Raw genomic sequence first — 13,159 nt, 5'->3', positions numbered from 1 at the left:
ATAGTGTTTAGATATTAGGAAACAAAAACTAAGAGACATTAATTAACTTGGCTGAGATCAGACATTTAGTAAGAACTAAGAGTCAGGATGCAAATACAAACTGTTCTAAATCTGGGGCTTTTTCTCACTATCACACTGTGGCAAAGATGGATTGCCTATATACTGAGCAATACTTTTTCATTTTACTAAGCACACAGGAAACTTACATTTCACAGCTTCTTTTGTCATCAGCATGGGGCCAAGTGACTGGTTTATAGACAATGAGTTAAGGTGCTGTTTGCCACTTCCAGTGCTAGCCACTAAAAATGTCTCCTCAATCTTGTATATACTCTCTAAAGGATTTTTTCCCCTGGTATGTAAGGAAAACCCCGTTTCTTCCCTTTCGTATGTTTCTTTTTTATGAGTCTCCTTTATTATTCACATAGAATGATTCACTTCTGACACTCTGGTCACCAAATGTGTGGAGTTCCCAATACCAGGCAAATTCTCTGCAACACCAGTTAAGTGTCTTACAATTTAACTCAGTCCTGACTCTATCTGTATGGAGACTGCATCAGATCCCACAGGCTAAGGGCTCAGGCCCGTAAGACTGCCCCTCCCACCCCACATGCCCCTTCAGATACAGGTTGCAAGCCCAGGTTACTACCTGTGCTTCTGACCAACTGACTATAGATCAGAGGTCCCAACACCCCTCTCCTTGGGTTTGATTAATTTGCTAGTGTGGTTCACAGAACTCAGAGATACACTTCCTTATGTTTATCAGTTTATTAAAGGATATGATAAAGGGTATAGAAAAAAAAGTCAGATAAAGAGAGACATAGGGTGAGGGGTGAGAATGTCTGAGCACAGGAACTTCTGTCCCCATAGAGTTGGAGTATATCATTCCCCCATGTAGTTTTTGCCAGCCTGGAAGCTTTCTGAACCCTACACTATTAGGATTTTATGGAGGCTTCCTCACATGGGCATGACCAATTATTAACTCCATATCCAGGCCCTCTCCCCTCTCTAAAGATGGCAAGGGGATGTGAGAGGGGCTGGAACTGAAAGTTCTAAGCTTCTAATAATCATGGGTTAGTCTTCCCTGTGATCAGCCACCATCCAGAAGCCGTGTAGGAATCCATCCAGAGTTGCCTCATTAGAACAAAAAATATTCCTAGTGAAGTTTTAATCACTTAGGAATTTATTTGGGTTTTAGGAGCCCTTTGTCAGAGATGGGGTCAAAGACCAATATTAGAATAAGAGTTGCTCCTGGTATTCTTACCACTTAGGAAATTACAAGGGTTCTAGGAGCTCTTTGCCAGGAACTGGGGGCAGAGTCCAATATACGTATTTTCTATTATCTCACATTACCTTTCTGTTCAAGGTTAAAAATGTGATGGAAAAGTGTGACGAAGGAAGGAATCCAAAACTGACTCTTCATTTGGAGTAGAGTCGCCTGAAAAAGCTCCTTGCGCCACATTATGAACTGGAGACAAACTTTTGTTGTATTATGCTCCTCTGATTTGAAGGTTTATTGTTAAAGCTGCTAGTGATCTTTACTCCTTTTAGCACAGTAATTGGTAACAGAAGTGAGGTACTGCCATAACAAAAACCTAAAATATGTGGCATTAGTTCAGCTATTGGCTCTGGAGAGTGAAGTAATAGTTAATGGATAGCTGCATTATATGGTGGCAATATTTTCAGTATATTTGTTACCTGCTTTTCTTTACAATGCAGACCATGTACCAATTGATCTTGTAAATGCTACAGAAAAGAGTTTGGAAAACCAAATGTTAGCAGTGGTTTTTTTTTTTGTTTGTTTGTTTTTGTTTTTTTTAGGACTATTTGCTCATTTGGCAAAGTATTATTAAAAAAAGAATTGAGAGAGAGAGAGAATAGAAATTTAGGGCCTTGCAAGCTTAAGAGCCCTAATGTCTAAACCCTAAACAATCAGAGATAGATTTACTAAAAGCTAAGAATGAAGAAAGTTAAGTACAACCTGATGATTGGATAAAGGTACTCATGGAAAGGATCAGATTATGAGTATGACCTTAATTTGCTTAAGATAGATTTCAAGGTAGCTGCCATTAAGTAAAAAGGAAATCATAGGGTGAAGCCACAACACAAATCAGACTGCAGAATCATGTCTAGAAAAAGACTATTGGTGTGGCTACTGGCATATGGAATTAATTGGACACAGATCTTAAACCACTAAATTTTTGAAGAAATGATTCTACCAATGAAACTAAGAAAGTACAATAAAAAAACCATCTGTGATATTGGGATTTAAAACAACTTGCAGAACCCCAACCATGCAGGAGTAGGTAGGCTTTTCAATCTATATATCCCCTTCAATCTATACAAAACCCACACCAGATTTAGTCAAGGAAAATAATGGACAAGGAAGAGCCTTCCAGAGATTGAGGACACTGGTTAATGAAGTTCTCCCCAGAAAAGATAATTGAGCCTAATCAAGGTTTTCCCCTGCCCAGGGGCAGTGTCTGCCCAGTGGGATTTCAAAATTGGTTAGAACCAGTGACTGCTGTGTTTCTTATTCTTCTAAATGGAAGTGTTAATTGTGCTTATCTTATCCCTACTCCATCTTTATAATTAGATATCTGTTAGGGTGAGGATCACTTCCTTGTCTTTCTAGTTCTTAGGTCTCCAGAGCCTGGGGCTTCACATCTTGATCAGATGGAAAGGACTACATGGCAACTGGAGAGCCTGGATTTTGAGTTGATGCAGTTAGTGATTGAAGGTTTTGGGTTGGTGATGGAAGTGACTGTGTTTTATGTGTGGGAGGATGAATAAAGGGATAATAAGCAGCCAGAAGGGAGGACTGGCTAGATGCTCATTAATCTTACTGCCTTTTTGGAGGCATATGGCAGTGCTATGGTTCCCAGTGTCTCTTGAAGTTACATCAGCTAGATTGCAGTTATATGAAATGGTAAATAGGATATAGACAGAAGCCATTTGTGTCACTTCCCAGACGTGGCTTCTTAAAGGTCCTTCACTATTGTCCTATGGATAAACTGAGCATGGGACTTCCCTGAGTCAACAATTTTAAGAGGGCTATTGAAGGGAACTGCCAGACTAACTATGGACTGTGACTTTGTCAGGTCACTAACATTTGGAGATGACTCATAATCAAAGATATGGTTTGGAAGAAATTATGTAAGCCCATTAAATAAATTTGAATATATATACTTAATAATTATTATACATCTGAATTTTATCTGTTGACAGGTTGAAAAAGAAGGAAACATATAAAAGGGAATTTTTAGGTCCCCTGGAATATAGCTGAGCATAGTCCGAGCATAAATAGGATCACTAGCAAAGAAATTGCTAGAAAAATGAAAATGAATTGTTAGCTCTTCAAAACAATAAAAACCAGAAACAAATAAGGGGAAGACAAAAACTGGTGTTAGATAGTGATTACCAAGTCTGGAAACGGGCTGAAAGAGGGAATCAGGGAGTCATGTAAGTGACTTGAAAAAATTTCACAGAGGGAAAGGGGAAAGTTTCAGAGTCCAGTGGATAGGAATTATGTGTTAACCTGTAACTGTCTTACTCAAGAAATAGCCTCTGTGCCAAGGAGAATAAAAAGCTCAAAATTGCTCATCTCAGACACTAATGTCTATGACCTTCCAAGGAAAAAGTTTAGTCAGTGCATAAGATGGTAGAAATTTGGTTTGAAGAGAAGTGAATTATTGCAGTTTGTAAAGGAGAAATAATTACTTTTTAAAAGGGGATTCAGATTTGCTGACTTTTTAACCTTTAAGAGATCCCATCTTTACAAATAAATCCCATTTACATTTTATATTTTGCAACACTTGCTACTCTTCCCTTTAATAGTTATCCTTTCCAAAAGGGGATAGATTTATTCCTTTATCTACACTTACTTACCATTTCCAGTATGCAGAACATTCAAAGTACGATGTATACTGTGAGTGTTAAAAGCATAAAGATTCTAGTCTTTAAAGAGTTTGTAATTTTTTTTTTAAGATTTTATTTATTTATTCATGAGAAACAGAGAGAGGTAGAGACACAAGCAGAGGGAGGAGCAGTCTCCATGCAGGGATCCCGATGCGGGACTCGATCCCAGGTCTCCAGGATCATGCCCTGGGCCCAAGGCGGTGCTAAACCGCTGAGTCACCCAGGCTGCCCTTCATTTCTTTCTTTTTTTTTTTTAATATTTTATTTATTTATTCATGAGAGACACACAGAGAGAGCAGAGACATAGGCAGGCTCCCTGCTGGGAGCCTGAGGGGGGGGCGAGGGGGACTGGATCAGGACCTGAGCCAAAGGCAGGTGCCCAACCACTGAGCCACCGAAGCACCCTGTAATTCATTTCAACAAAAACCATTAAGCTCCTACACTGTGTACTCAGCAGTGGGAATATCAAGATGAGTAAGTTACGACCCTTACACCTCAGTTCTTAAGGATGACTAGTACATTCCACTCAATTCTAATATGTGGGTTTTTCCACACACCACTGAGCAGTTCTCTGACACCAGCTGGGTGTCCTATAATTCAACTTAATTCTGACACTATCTACTCAGAGATAGCATCAGATTCCGCAGGTTAAGAGCTCAGTCCCACAAGACTGCCTTTCGCTTCAGATGCCAATCACAAGTCCATGTTGTTTCCTGTGCTTCTGACTGGGTATAAATCAGAGATTCCCATGATCTTCTCTTTAGATTTGATTATTTGCTAGAGCTGCTCACCAAACTCAGGAAACCAATTTAGCCACTAGACTAGTGGTTTATTATTAAGGATAATAGTCAGAAGAAGATATACCTAGGGCGAGGTCCTAAACAAAGTAGCTTCTATCCCTGTGGAGTTTGGAGCCAGGCTTACTGGTTCAGCAATATGGAAGCTCTCTAAACTCATTAAATTCCTAGCCATTGGTGATTGGACTTAATCTTCAGCTCCTCTGCAGTTTGTGAAAGTCAGGAGGAAGGACTGAAGGGTCCAAACCTCTCATCAGTTGGGTGGTTCCCTTGACAACCAGCCCCAGCTTTAGGCTACTTAAGGGCTTCCCAAAAGTCACTTCATTGACATAATAGAAGACACCTTTTTGGCTCTCATCATTTAGGAAATTCCAAGAGTTTTAGGATCTCTGTGCCAGGAACAGGAAGAACAACAAAGATACACTTATTATAAATCACATCACAATGACCTAAGCATGTAAAGATACTGTTATAGGGCAGCCCGGGTGGCTCAGCTGTTTAGAGCCACCTTCAGCTCGGGGCACGATCCTGGAGACCCGGGATCGAGTCCCATGTCAGGCTCCCTGCCTGGAGCCCGTTTCTCCCTCTGTCTGTGTCTCTGCCTCTCTCTCTCTCTGTGTCTCTCATGAATAAATAAATAAAATTAAAAAAAAAATTAGAACCTTACTTATAAAGTTAATTTGAAGTTAAAATGAGTTAATATAGTAAAAGAACCTAAAATAATGCTTAGCACATAGTAAGCACTGTATGTACCAGCTATGATTATAATAAAATAATCTATGATATACTCTGGGAACAAGGAGAAGGAAAAATCTAATTTAGTCTTCAGGGAGGAACCTCCAAAGAGCTGGGCTTTGCAGACCAAGGGGGAGAGACAGGTATTAAATCATATTTAAGGAAGTTTACAGACTGTATCAGTTTTTAAAGGGTGAAGTCTGGATAGATCCTGGTCTGGATGAATCCTTTAGCATAAACTCATCATTCAAAAGATGACTCCATGCCAAATGCATTTTCTACCTGTTAGGGTCTTATATAGTTACATCTGACTAGAAGAAACTATTCTATCCAGCTTAATGATTATGACTCCGTCTGTAAAGCCAGTTTCTTTTTCACTCTTCCTTTTCTTAGACTGCATTCACCATAGTTACACAGTTTAAATCCCATTCAGAGCAAAGAAAAGGATTAACTCACACTTTAGAAATTTCCTCTGCATGTTACTGCAGTGGGAAACAAAGGCAGAAGGAAATGTAGATGACATTAAATTTCCTTATAAGCTTCAGTCCAATGACAAATACTTGAGGCAGGTAGAGTATAACGTTTCTCCAGGAAACTCCTAAATGTCCTAAGTTTAATGCTTTACTAGTGGGAAACACAACCTTGGCTTGATGATAGCTAGCGCCCCAGGATCCTGAGTCCTCTTTAACATATGAAAGTCCTTTTGGAAACTTCCCTGTTTTTACTTCCCAACTCCAAGATTTGTAATCAGTCACCCCTCACATTTATGATGCTGTTCTTTCTGCCCACGAGTCCTGTCTTTGTGCTTTAATAAAACCACCTTTTTTGCACTGAAGATGTCTCGAGAATTCTTTCTTGGCCATTGGCCCCAAGCCCCACCACTGCTTCAAACCGCATCATTATTAGTTCTAAAACTTGCTCAACCTAGTAATAACAACTAGTGACTCCTCACCTGAGGGTTTCATGGTGTTGTCTTAGAAATGAGTCAATGACATTAGCTCCAATGGCAGGAGAAAAGATGTCTAATTCACAACACACTTTCTATAGACTGTTTTACATAAAATAATAGAAAAGACCAAACAGCATCTAAGAAGTCTTTCCCAAGTAAGAATGAAAGCATTTGCCAATCCGCTGAAAAATGATGACCTCTTTTCTATATAAATGAGATACTTTGCTTCCTAAATATGAAAAACTGTTAATTTTTTTTAAAAGATCCTATTTATTTATTTGAGAGAAAGTGAGTAGGGGGCAGGGAGCAGAGGGAGAGGGACCAGCAGACTCCCTGCTGAGTGGGACACAGGCCTGGACTTGGGACTTGATCCCACCATCCTGAGATCCTGACCTGAGCAGAAATCAAGAGTCAGATGTGTAATTGACTGAGCCACCCAAGCCCCCAATAAACTATTAATTTTTCAATTTCATTTCCAGAGACTTTCAAATTTTCAGGCTTTACTATGCATGTACAGCATTTAGAAGGCTAAAAACAAAGAGAGGAAAGCCAAAGAGGAACACCAGTCTTTAGCATCTGCCTCAGGGCTTTGCAACCAAAGCACCAAGCCGCTCCTTTCTGAGGTGACTACACCCTCTCTTCTCTAGGCATTTGAATCTCTCCTGTATATGTGCAAGCATTTGTCTCTCTGACAAAGTTTCATGCCAGGGAATTTCTAGATAGGGATCTCTGAGTTAAAATTCCAAGTTATATGCATCCACCCATCCTTATATTATAATTACTCTCTTGGTGCTTTTAAAGAATAACTACATACATCAAGAGTTTCCCAACTGCTTCAGAGAGTGGTAAGATTAGTGTGCAAACTCCAAGAGAAATTATGCAGGTGACCACAGTTATTAATGTGAACTTTGTTAAAATATTTGAATGCTGTCATGCTGGGACCAAGATGCCAGATTTGAAGATTTTATCAACAAGGCTGTTGACTCAGCACTTGAGAACTAAAATAAAGGGATGTGTAAGTGTTATTTTCTCTTAGCTGCATGCTGCCTGCTTTGGGATTTTTCCCTCACAAAGAACATCATGCAGTATTTTGGGGTAACAATAAGAAATTTTTCCTGTAAGACCACAGCTAAAGTTACGACCTGGTAGCTGTTTTGCTATGTCTTTACATGATGACTAGTCATCAACAATTTTTTCTCTATTTTCACTTTGATCAAATATTTTTCAGAATGAAATTAGAAGACAGGAGTTTCCTGCATATCCATAAATTCATTTATTGTGAAACAATATATAACATCATAGACTATTAGATTTGAGAAAAACCATAGATATGTTGATTTTACTAATGATTTTACTATTTGGTCCAGGAAATGAAATGCTTGCACATCCTGCTCGTGTAGGGCCTGCCTGCACATTTCCTTAAGTTATGCCTACACCCTTTACCTCAATTTCTTTTTTTTTTTTAAAGATTTTATTTGTTTATTCATGAGACACACACACACACACACACACACACACACACACAGAGAGATAGAGAGAGAGAGAGAGGCAGAGACACAGGCAGAGGGAGAAGCAGGCTCCATGCAGGGAGCCTGATGTGGGACTCGATCCCAGGACTGGATCTCAGGACCCCAGGATCACACCCTAGGCCGAAGGCAGGTGCTAAACCGCTGAGCCCCCAGGGATCCCCTTTACCTCAATTTCTAACTCAAATTGAGTAAGGGACAGGCTGGGTTAGGTAGGGAAAAATAGGAAGGAGGGCCATAGAATCAGGCTCACAAAACAAAATCCCCAAAATGCTGAGGGGTAAGGAAACCAGAGATAAGGGAACAAACCAGACCACTCTGTCCTAAGTGTGGATGATGGGGAAGATATATATATATATATATTTTATGACAGTCGCCTGTGACCAACCAAGAATAATCAAACCCAAAAGGAAGCCATTAAAGATGTTCTCACCAGTCCTGACTCAAACCAAGACGGCACAAGAATGAAAAGAGCTGGGAACCCCAGGTGGCTCAGCGGTTTAGTGCTGCCTTCAGCCCAGGGTGGGATCCTGGGGACCCGGGATTGAGTCCCGCACTGGGCTCTCTGCAAGGAGCCTGCTTCTCCCTCTGCCTGTGTCTCTGCCTCTTTCTCTGTCTCTGTGTCTCTCATGAATAAATAAATAAAATCTTTAAAAAATAAAATAAACAAAAGCTTACCCAGCTGGAACCAAATCATCCTTCTGTATTGTTGATAGAATTTTTTTGCATTTGTTGATTCCTGATTAAGCCTTTTTATTGTTCGTGTGTCCTAAATTCTGTCTTTATATACACTTCAGCATTCAGGCTATAAAAATGGACTGTTTCATCACCAAGGTCTTTTTAGAAATAAAATAATTACACTTACTTATCTATTGATTGTAAACATTTGGAAAAAATAGAATTAATTAAAACAGAAAGAATAAAATATCACTTGTATATGAAATGATCACTTTCTTGAAGGAAAAAGAAACTTTGTGTTTGTTCTTAACCTATAAATTGTAAATAAATCCTCATTGCAGAAACTTTAGACAATACTGATAATCAAAAAAAAGTGAAAAAAATATCTAAACTTCATGTACATTACATTGTGTTTGTTGTGTGCGTGTGTATATGTGGTCAAGTGGTTCATTTTCAGGATCAGAATAGTATAAGAAATACAGTTTATATCCTTTTTATTCCATCTAACACTTAGTTACAAGTATTTCTTCAATATTTAGATGGCCCTCAAGGTCACTATTTCTGGTAGTAGTGTAATAGACAAACAGATGGCAATTATGTATTTATCTAACCATTCCACAAGTGACAGAAATTTAGATTATTTTTTCATTTTATTTATTTACTTATTTATTTATTATTATTATTTTTTAAAGATTTTATTTATTTATTCATGAGAGACAGAGGGTGGGGGGCGGGGCAGAGACAAAGGCAGAGGGAGAAGCGGGCCCTATGCAGGGAGCCTGATGTGGGACTCGACTCGTGTCTCCAGGATCATGCCCTGGGCTGAAGGCAAGTGCAAAACCGCTGAGCCACCCAAGTTGCCCTATTTTTTCATTTTATTATAAAATAATGCTCTAATGAACATTCATGTACATAAATATTTATACTTCTCTGTGATATTTTTAGGTCAAATTACTTTCAATGATATTGCTAAGGACAATTTAAGTTTTTAAGGATTTTTGAATATACCATTAGATCGCCTTCCAAAAATGCACCAATTTATAAACTCACCACCAGTCACTATTACACCCTCACTGTCTGCAACATTGAGTGTTATCAGTCTTTTTTAATACCTGATGCTGATTGGTAGACGATAGTATATTCTTATTTTAACTTGCAGTTTTTAATTACAAATGAAACTAACATCTTTGTCTCCATTCTTTGTTTTTCTTTTACGAATTGCTAGTTACTTACTCATTTTTTCTATTTAACTTGTTCATCTTTTATATTGATTTTTAGGAGTCCTTTTTAATATAAAAGGCATTAACACTTTATCATATGCAGTTGCTTTCTTATCTGGTTTACATGTTTTTAGGAGTAGATTGTGATGCTGATAGCCTTGTTACAAGGAGAAATTAAACAAAGACGGAAGATTGTTCTGGAAGGAACTGATTGAGTTAGGATTGGTTTTTGGATTGCGTTAGAATTTGGATGATTGGTTTACTGTTTTGGATAATGAAATTATAATTTTGGTACTATAGCCTCTACTATTTTAACCCTCAGAACAACCCTTTAAACTGCTATCATCAGGGGCACCTGGGTGGCTCAGCAGTTGAGCATCTGCCTTTGGCTCAGGGCATGATCCCAGGGTCCAAGGATTGAGTCCCCGCATCAGGCTCCCTGCAGGGAGCCTGCTTCTCCCTCTGCCCTATGTCCTGCCTCTCTCTGTGTGTCTCTTGTGAATAAATACATAAAAAATCTTCAAAAAAATAAATAAAATTAACTGCTATCATCATATGTAAGTCGCACATCTACTAAAGTGACAAAGGCAGAATTTGCAAACCAGGTTTGTCCAATGCCAAAGTCTATTCTTATGATTATACTACATTACTTCTAAAGATTACATAAGTGTTTTTTTTTTTTTTACCATATAGTTGATGTTCCATAAACTCACCATGACTGAGCTTATTTCTCAACCACATAGATGTGGACACAAAGGAATAGAAAGGATAAATATTTTGCCCAAGATTATGCAGCAAGTAAAACTAAGCCAGGGAAAGGGAAGAAGGCCAAAAATAGTGAGATCTATTCCATCAATCTTTTCATCGTGTGTTTTTTCCTTTGCTTTTTATGCGGGAAAGTTCTTCTCTGCCTGGAGGTAAGAGATAATCAATTATGTTTCCTTCTAATTGTTTCTGGTGCTGGTTTGCATATTTGTATTTAACTCAAGACTATCAGGAATATATTTTGATGAGAGAAAAAATTAAGAGTTTTTTTTTCCCTAAGGGAGGGGTACTTGATGAAATGATTCAACGTTTCATCTGGAAGAATTTATAGATGATCATTGTTGAGAAATATTTGAGAAGAGAGAACTAGTATCACCAGAAATTCAAAAATAATAATTATACAATAACTAAATCAGCATGCACTGTTTTTTTTTTTTTTTTTTTTTTTTTTTTTTTTAAATTTTTTTTTGTTTTATTTATTTATGATAGGCACACAGTGAGAGAGAGAGAGAGGCAGAGACACAGGGAGAGGGAGAAGCAGGCTCCATACACCGGGAGCCTGACGTGGGATTCGATCCCGGGTCTCCAGGATCGCGCCCTGGGCCAAAGGCAGGTGCCAACCGCTGCGCCACCCAGGGATCCCAGCATGCACTGTTTTAAGAAAAAGAAAACAACTCTGTTCAGTGTAAAGGAACAATTAAAATGATGTGAAAATCTATTTTTCTCAAAGAGCATATTGGTGTATTGAGATTGGATGATTTGTCAGACCTATAGAATGCCAGAATAGTGACTGAAAAAATAAAACACCCCAAATAAAAATCCAAACAAGCCTAGTGCTTGTTTCTGCAGCATATATACAAAAATTGGAGCCAAGCAGAGATTAGCATGAACCCTGCCAAGGATGACACACAAATTTGTGAAGCATTCCCTACTTTTCAGTTATGCAAGATGAATTTTATACCTTAATAAAGATGAAAAAAAAAAAAAAACCCAAGTCCAAGCCTCAATTTTCTCATAACAAGGCTTGCCCTTAATGAATTGTGACAGTGAAATAATCCTTTTGACACAGTGCAATTACCATGGCTATAAACATAGGTGTCATGGCAGATGTTGGCTGCAGAAGCTTCTGAGCTGATGAGCGAACACTTATGGGCTTTGTTCATGTGGGTGAGGTGCTTTCTGCATGCTCCACACCCCTGCCTCCTTGCAAGCACATCTGCTGCAGAGCACTGTCTTCCCTCTTAACCCATCTTTCTACTTTGGAACTGCAGTCGGGTTGAGTCATCATGGGCTGTATCCTCTTCCTTGTTTTGCTGGGATTTGGATAAACAGGAACCTCTCCCTGGAATTATGAGGATGTTCAAAAGGGCCTCCAGGTGGAAAACATTTGGCCTTAATGTCATGTAGAAAAGAAAGGAAAGCTTGGAAAGATTCTGAGAATTAAGGAGTTTTAAAAGTAGGAGGAAAAGTTTTCTTTAAATTTTTTATTATTCAACCAAAAATCTCTAAACATATATGTGGTTTTCAGGATGAGGAACTCGATATCAGAAGTGGACAACTAAAGGTTGGCTCTGAACCCAGAGGTTGAGGGGACTTACCATTCCTTTATTCCTCAATGACATTTACAGAAGTAGGGGAAATGTATTTCCTTCTAGGAAAAACAAGTATGGCAAGATACCAACTTTTTACAGGAATCTGTCAATTCTATTTTTCTGCTCCTAATAGCCCCAGATTCTTTTTTTTTTTTTTTTAAGATTTTATTTATTCATTGATGAGAGACACAAAGAGAGGGAGAGACATAGGCAGAGGGAGGAGAAGCAGGCTCCATGCAGGGAGCCTGATGGGGGACTCCAGGAACTCTGGGATCCCGTCCTGAGCCAAAGGCATATGCTCAACCGCTGAGCCACCCAGGCGTCCCAATAGCCCCAGATTCTTAAACGACATCAGACTTCTGAACTCTGGAAGGCGTAGTAGTCTGGATGAAGCACTTTCATTGTCTCCACCAAAGATGCAGTATTGCTTCCGTGGAGAATCATGCCTTACTTGTAGCACTCAAGTGGCGCAGGTTAAAGCCCCTACCCCCCCATGAGGGGGGTTAATATAGAGAAAGCCTGCCACTCAGATTTGCAAAATTTATGGAAACTCTGACAAGTGCTTGTTTATAGCTAGCTATAACAATGGCTAGTCTTTATTTTTCATTTTGCTATTTTCTATTAGGGTACCTTGTAGCATAAAGTTGTATGCATATAATTTTTCAATAGTAAAACAATAGATACAAACAATAAATATTGAACTGAGGCATTTAATCAAAGCAAAACTTTTCATTAATTTTGAGATCAGGAAGCAAAAAGAAAGAAACATGTTACTGATTATATCTTCCTTACATTTATTATTGGCTATAATTGAGTAGAACGATCCCCTCAAAATGTCTCAACTTTCTTCTCTAACACTGTGTTTTTTTCTAGTTTCCACTCAATGCCTGTCCTCCTTAAAGTCTTTTTTTTTTTTAAAGATTTTTATTTATTTATTCATAGAGACACAGAGAGAGAGGCGGAGACACAGGCAGAGGGAGAA

General features: G+C 38.7%; 1 non-coding gene across 1 annotated transcript; it reads left to right on the top strand.

Annotated features, from left to right (window-relative positions):
* The first annotated feature begins 11,418 nt into the window (after positions 1-11,418).
* On the top strand, positions 11,419-11,521 carry LOC129521387 (U6 spliceosomal RNA). The gene has a single exon (XR_008666801.1). It is a non-coding gene; the product is annotated as a U6 spliceosomal RNA (small nuclear RNA).
* The last annotated feature ends 1,638 nt before the right edge of the window (positions 11,522-13,159 follow it).

The sequence above is a fragment of the Nyctereutes procyonoides genome, unplaced genomic scaffold, assembly GCF_905146905.1.
Source record: "Nyctereutes procyonoides isolate TBG_1078 unplaced genomic scaffold, NYPRO_anot_genome, whole genome shotgun sequence".
Taxonomy (NCBI): Eukaryota; Metazoa; Chordata; class Mammalia; order Carnivora; family Canidae; genus Nyctereutes; species Nyctereutes procyonoides.
The sequence above is the reverse complement of the archived record's forward strand: the minus strand, read 5'-3'. Positions and strand labels throughout refer to the sequence as shown.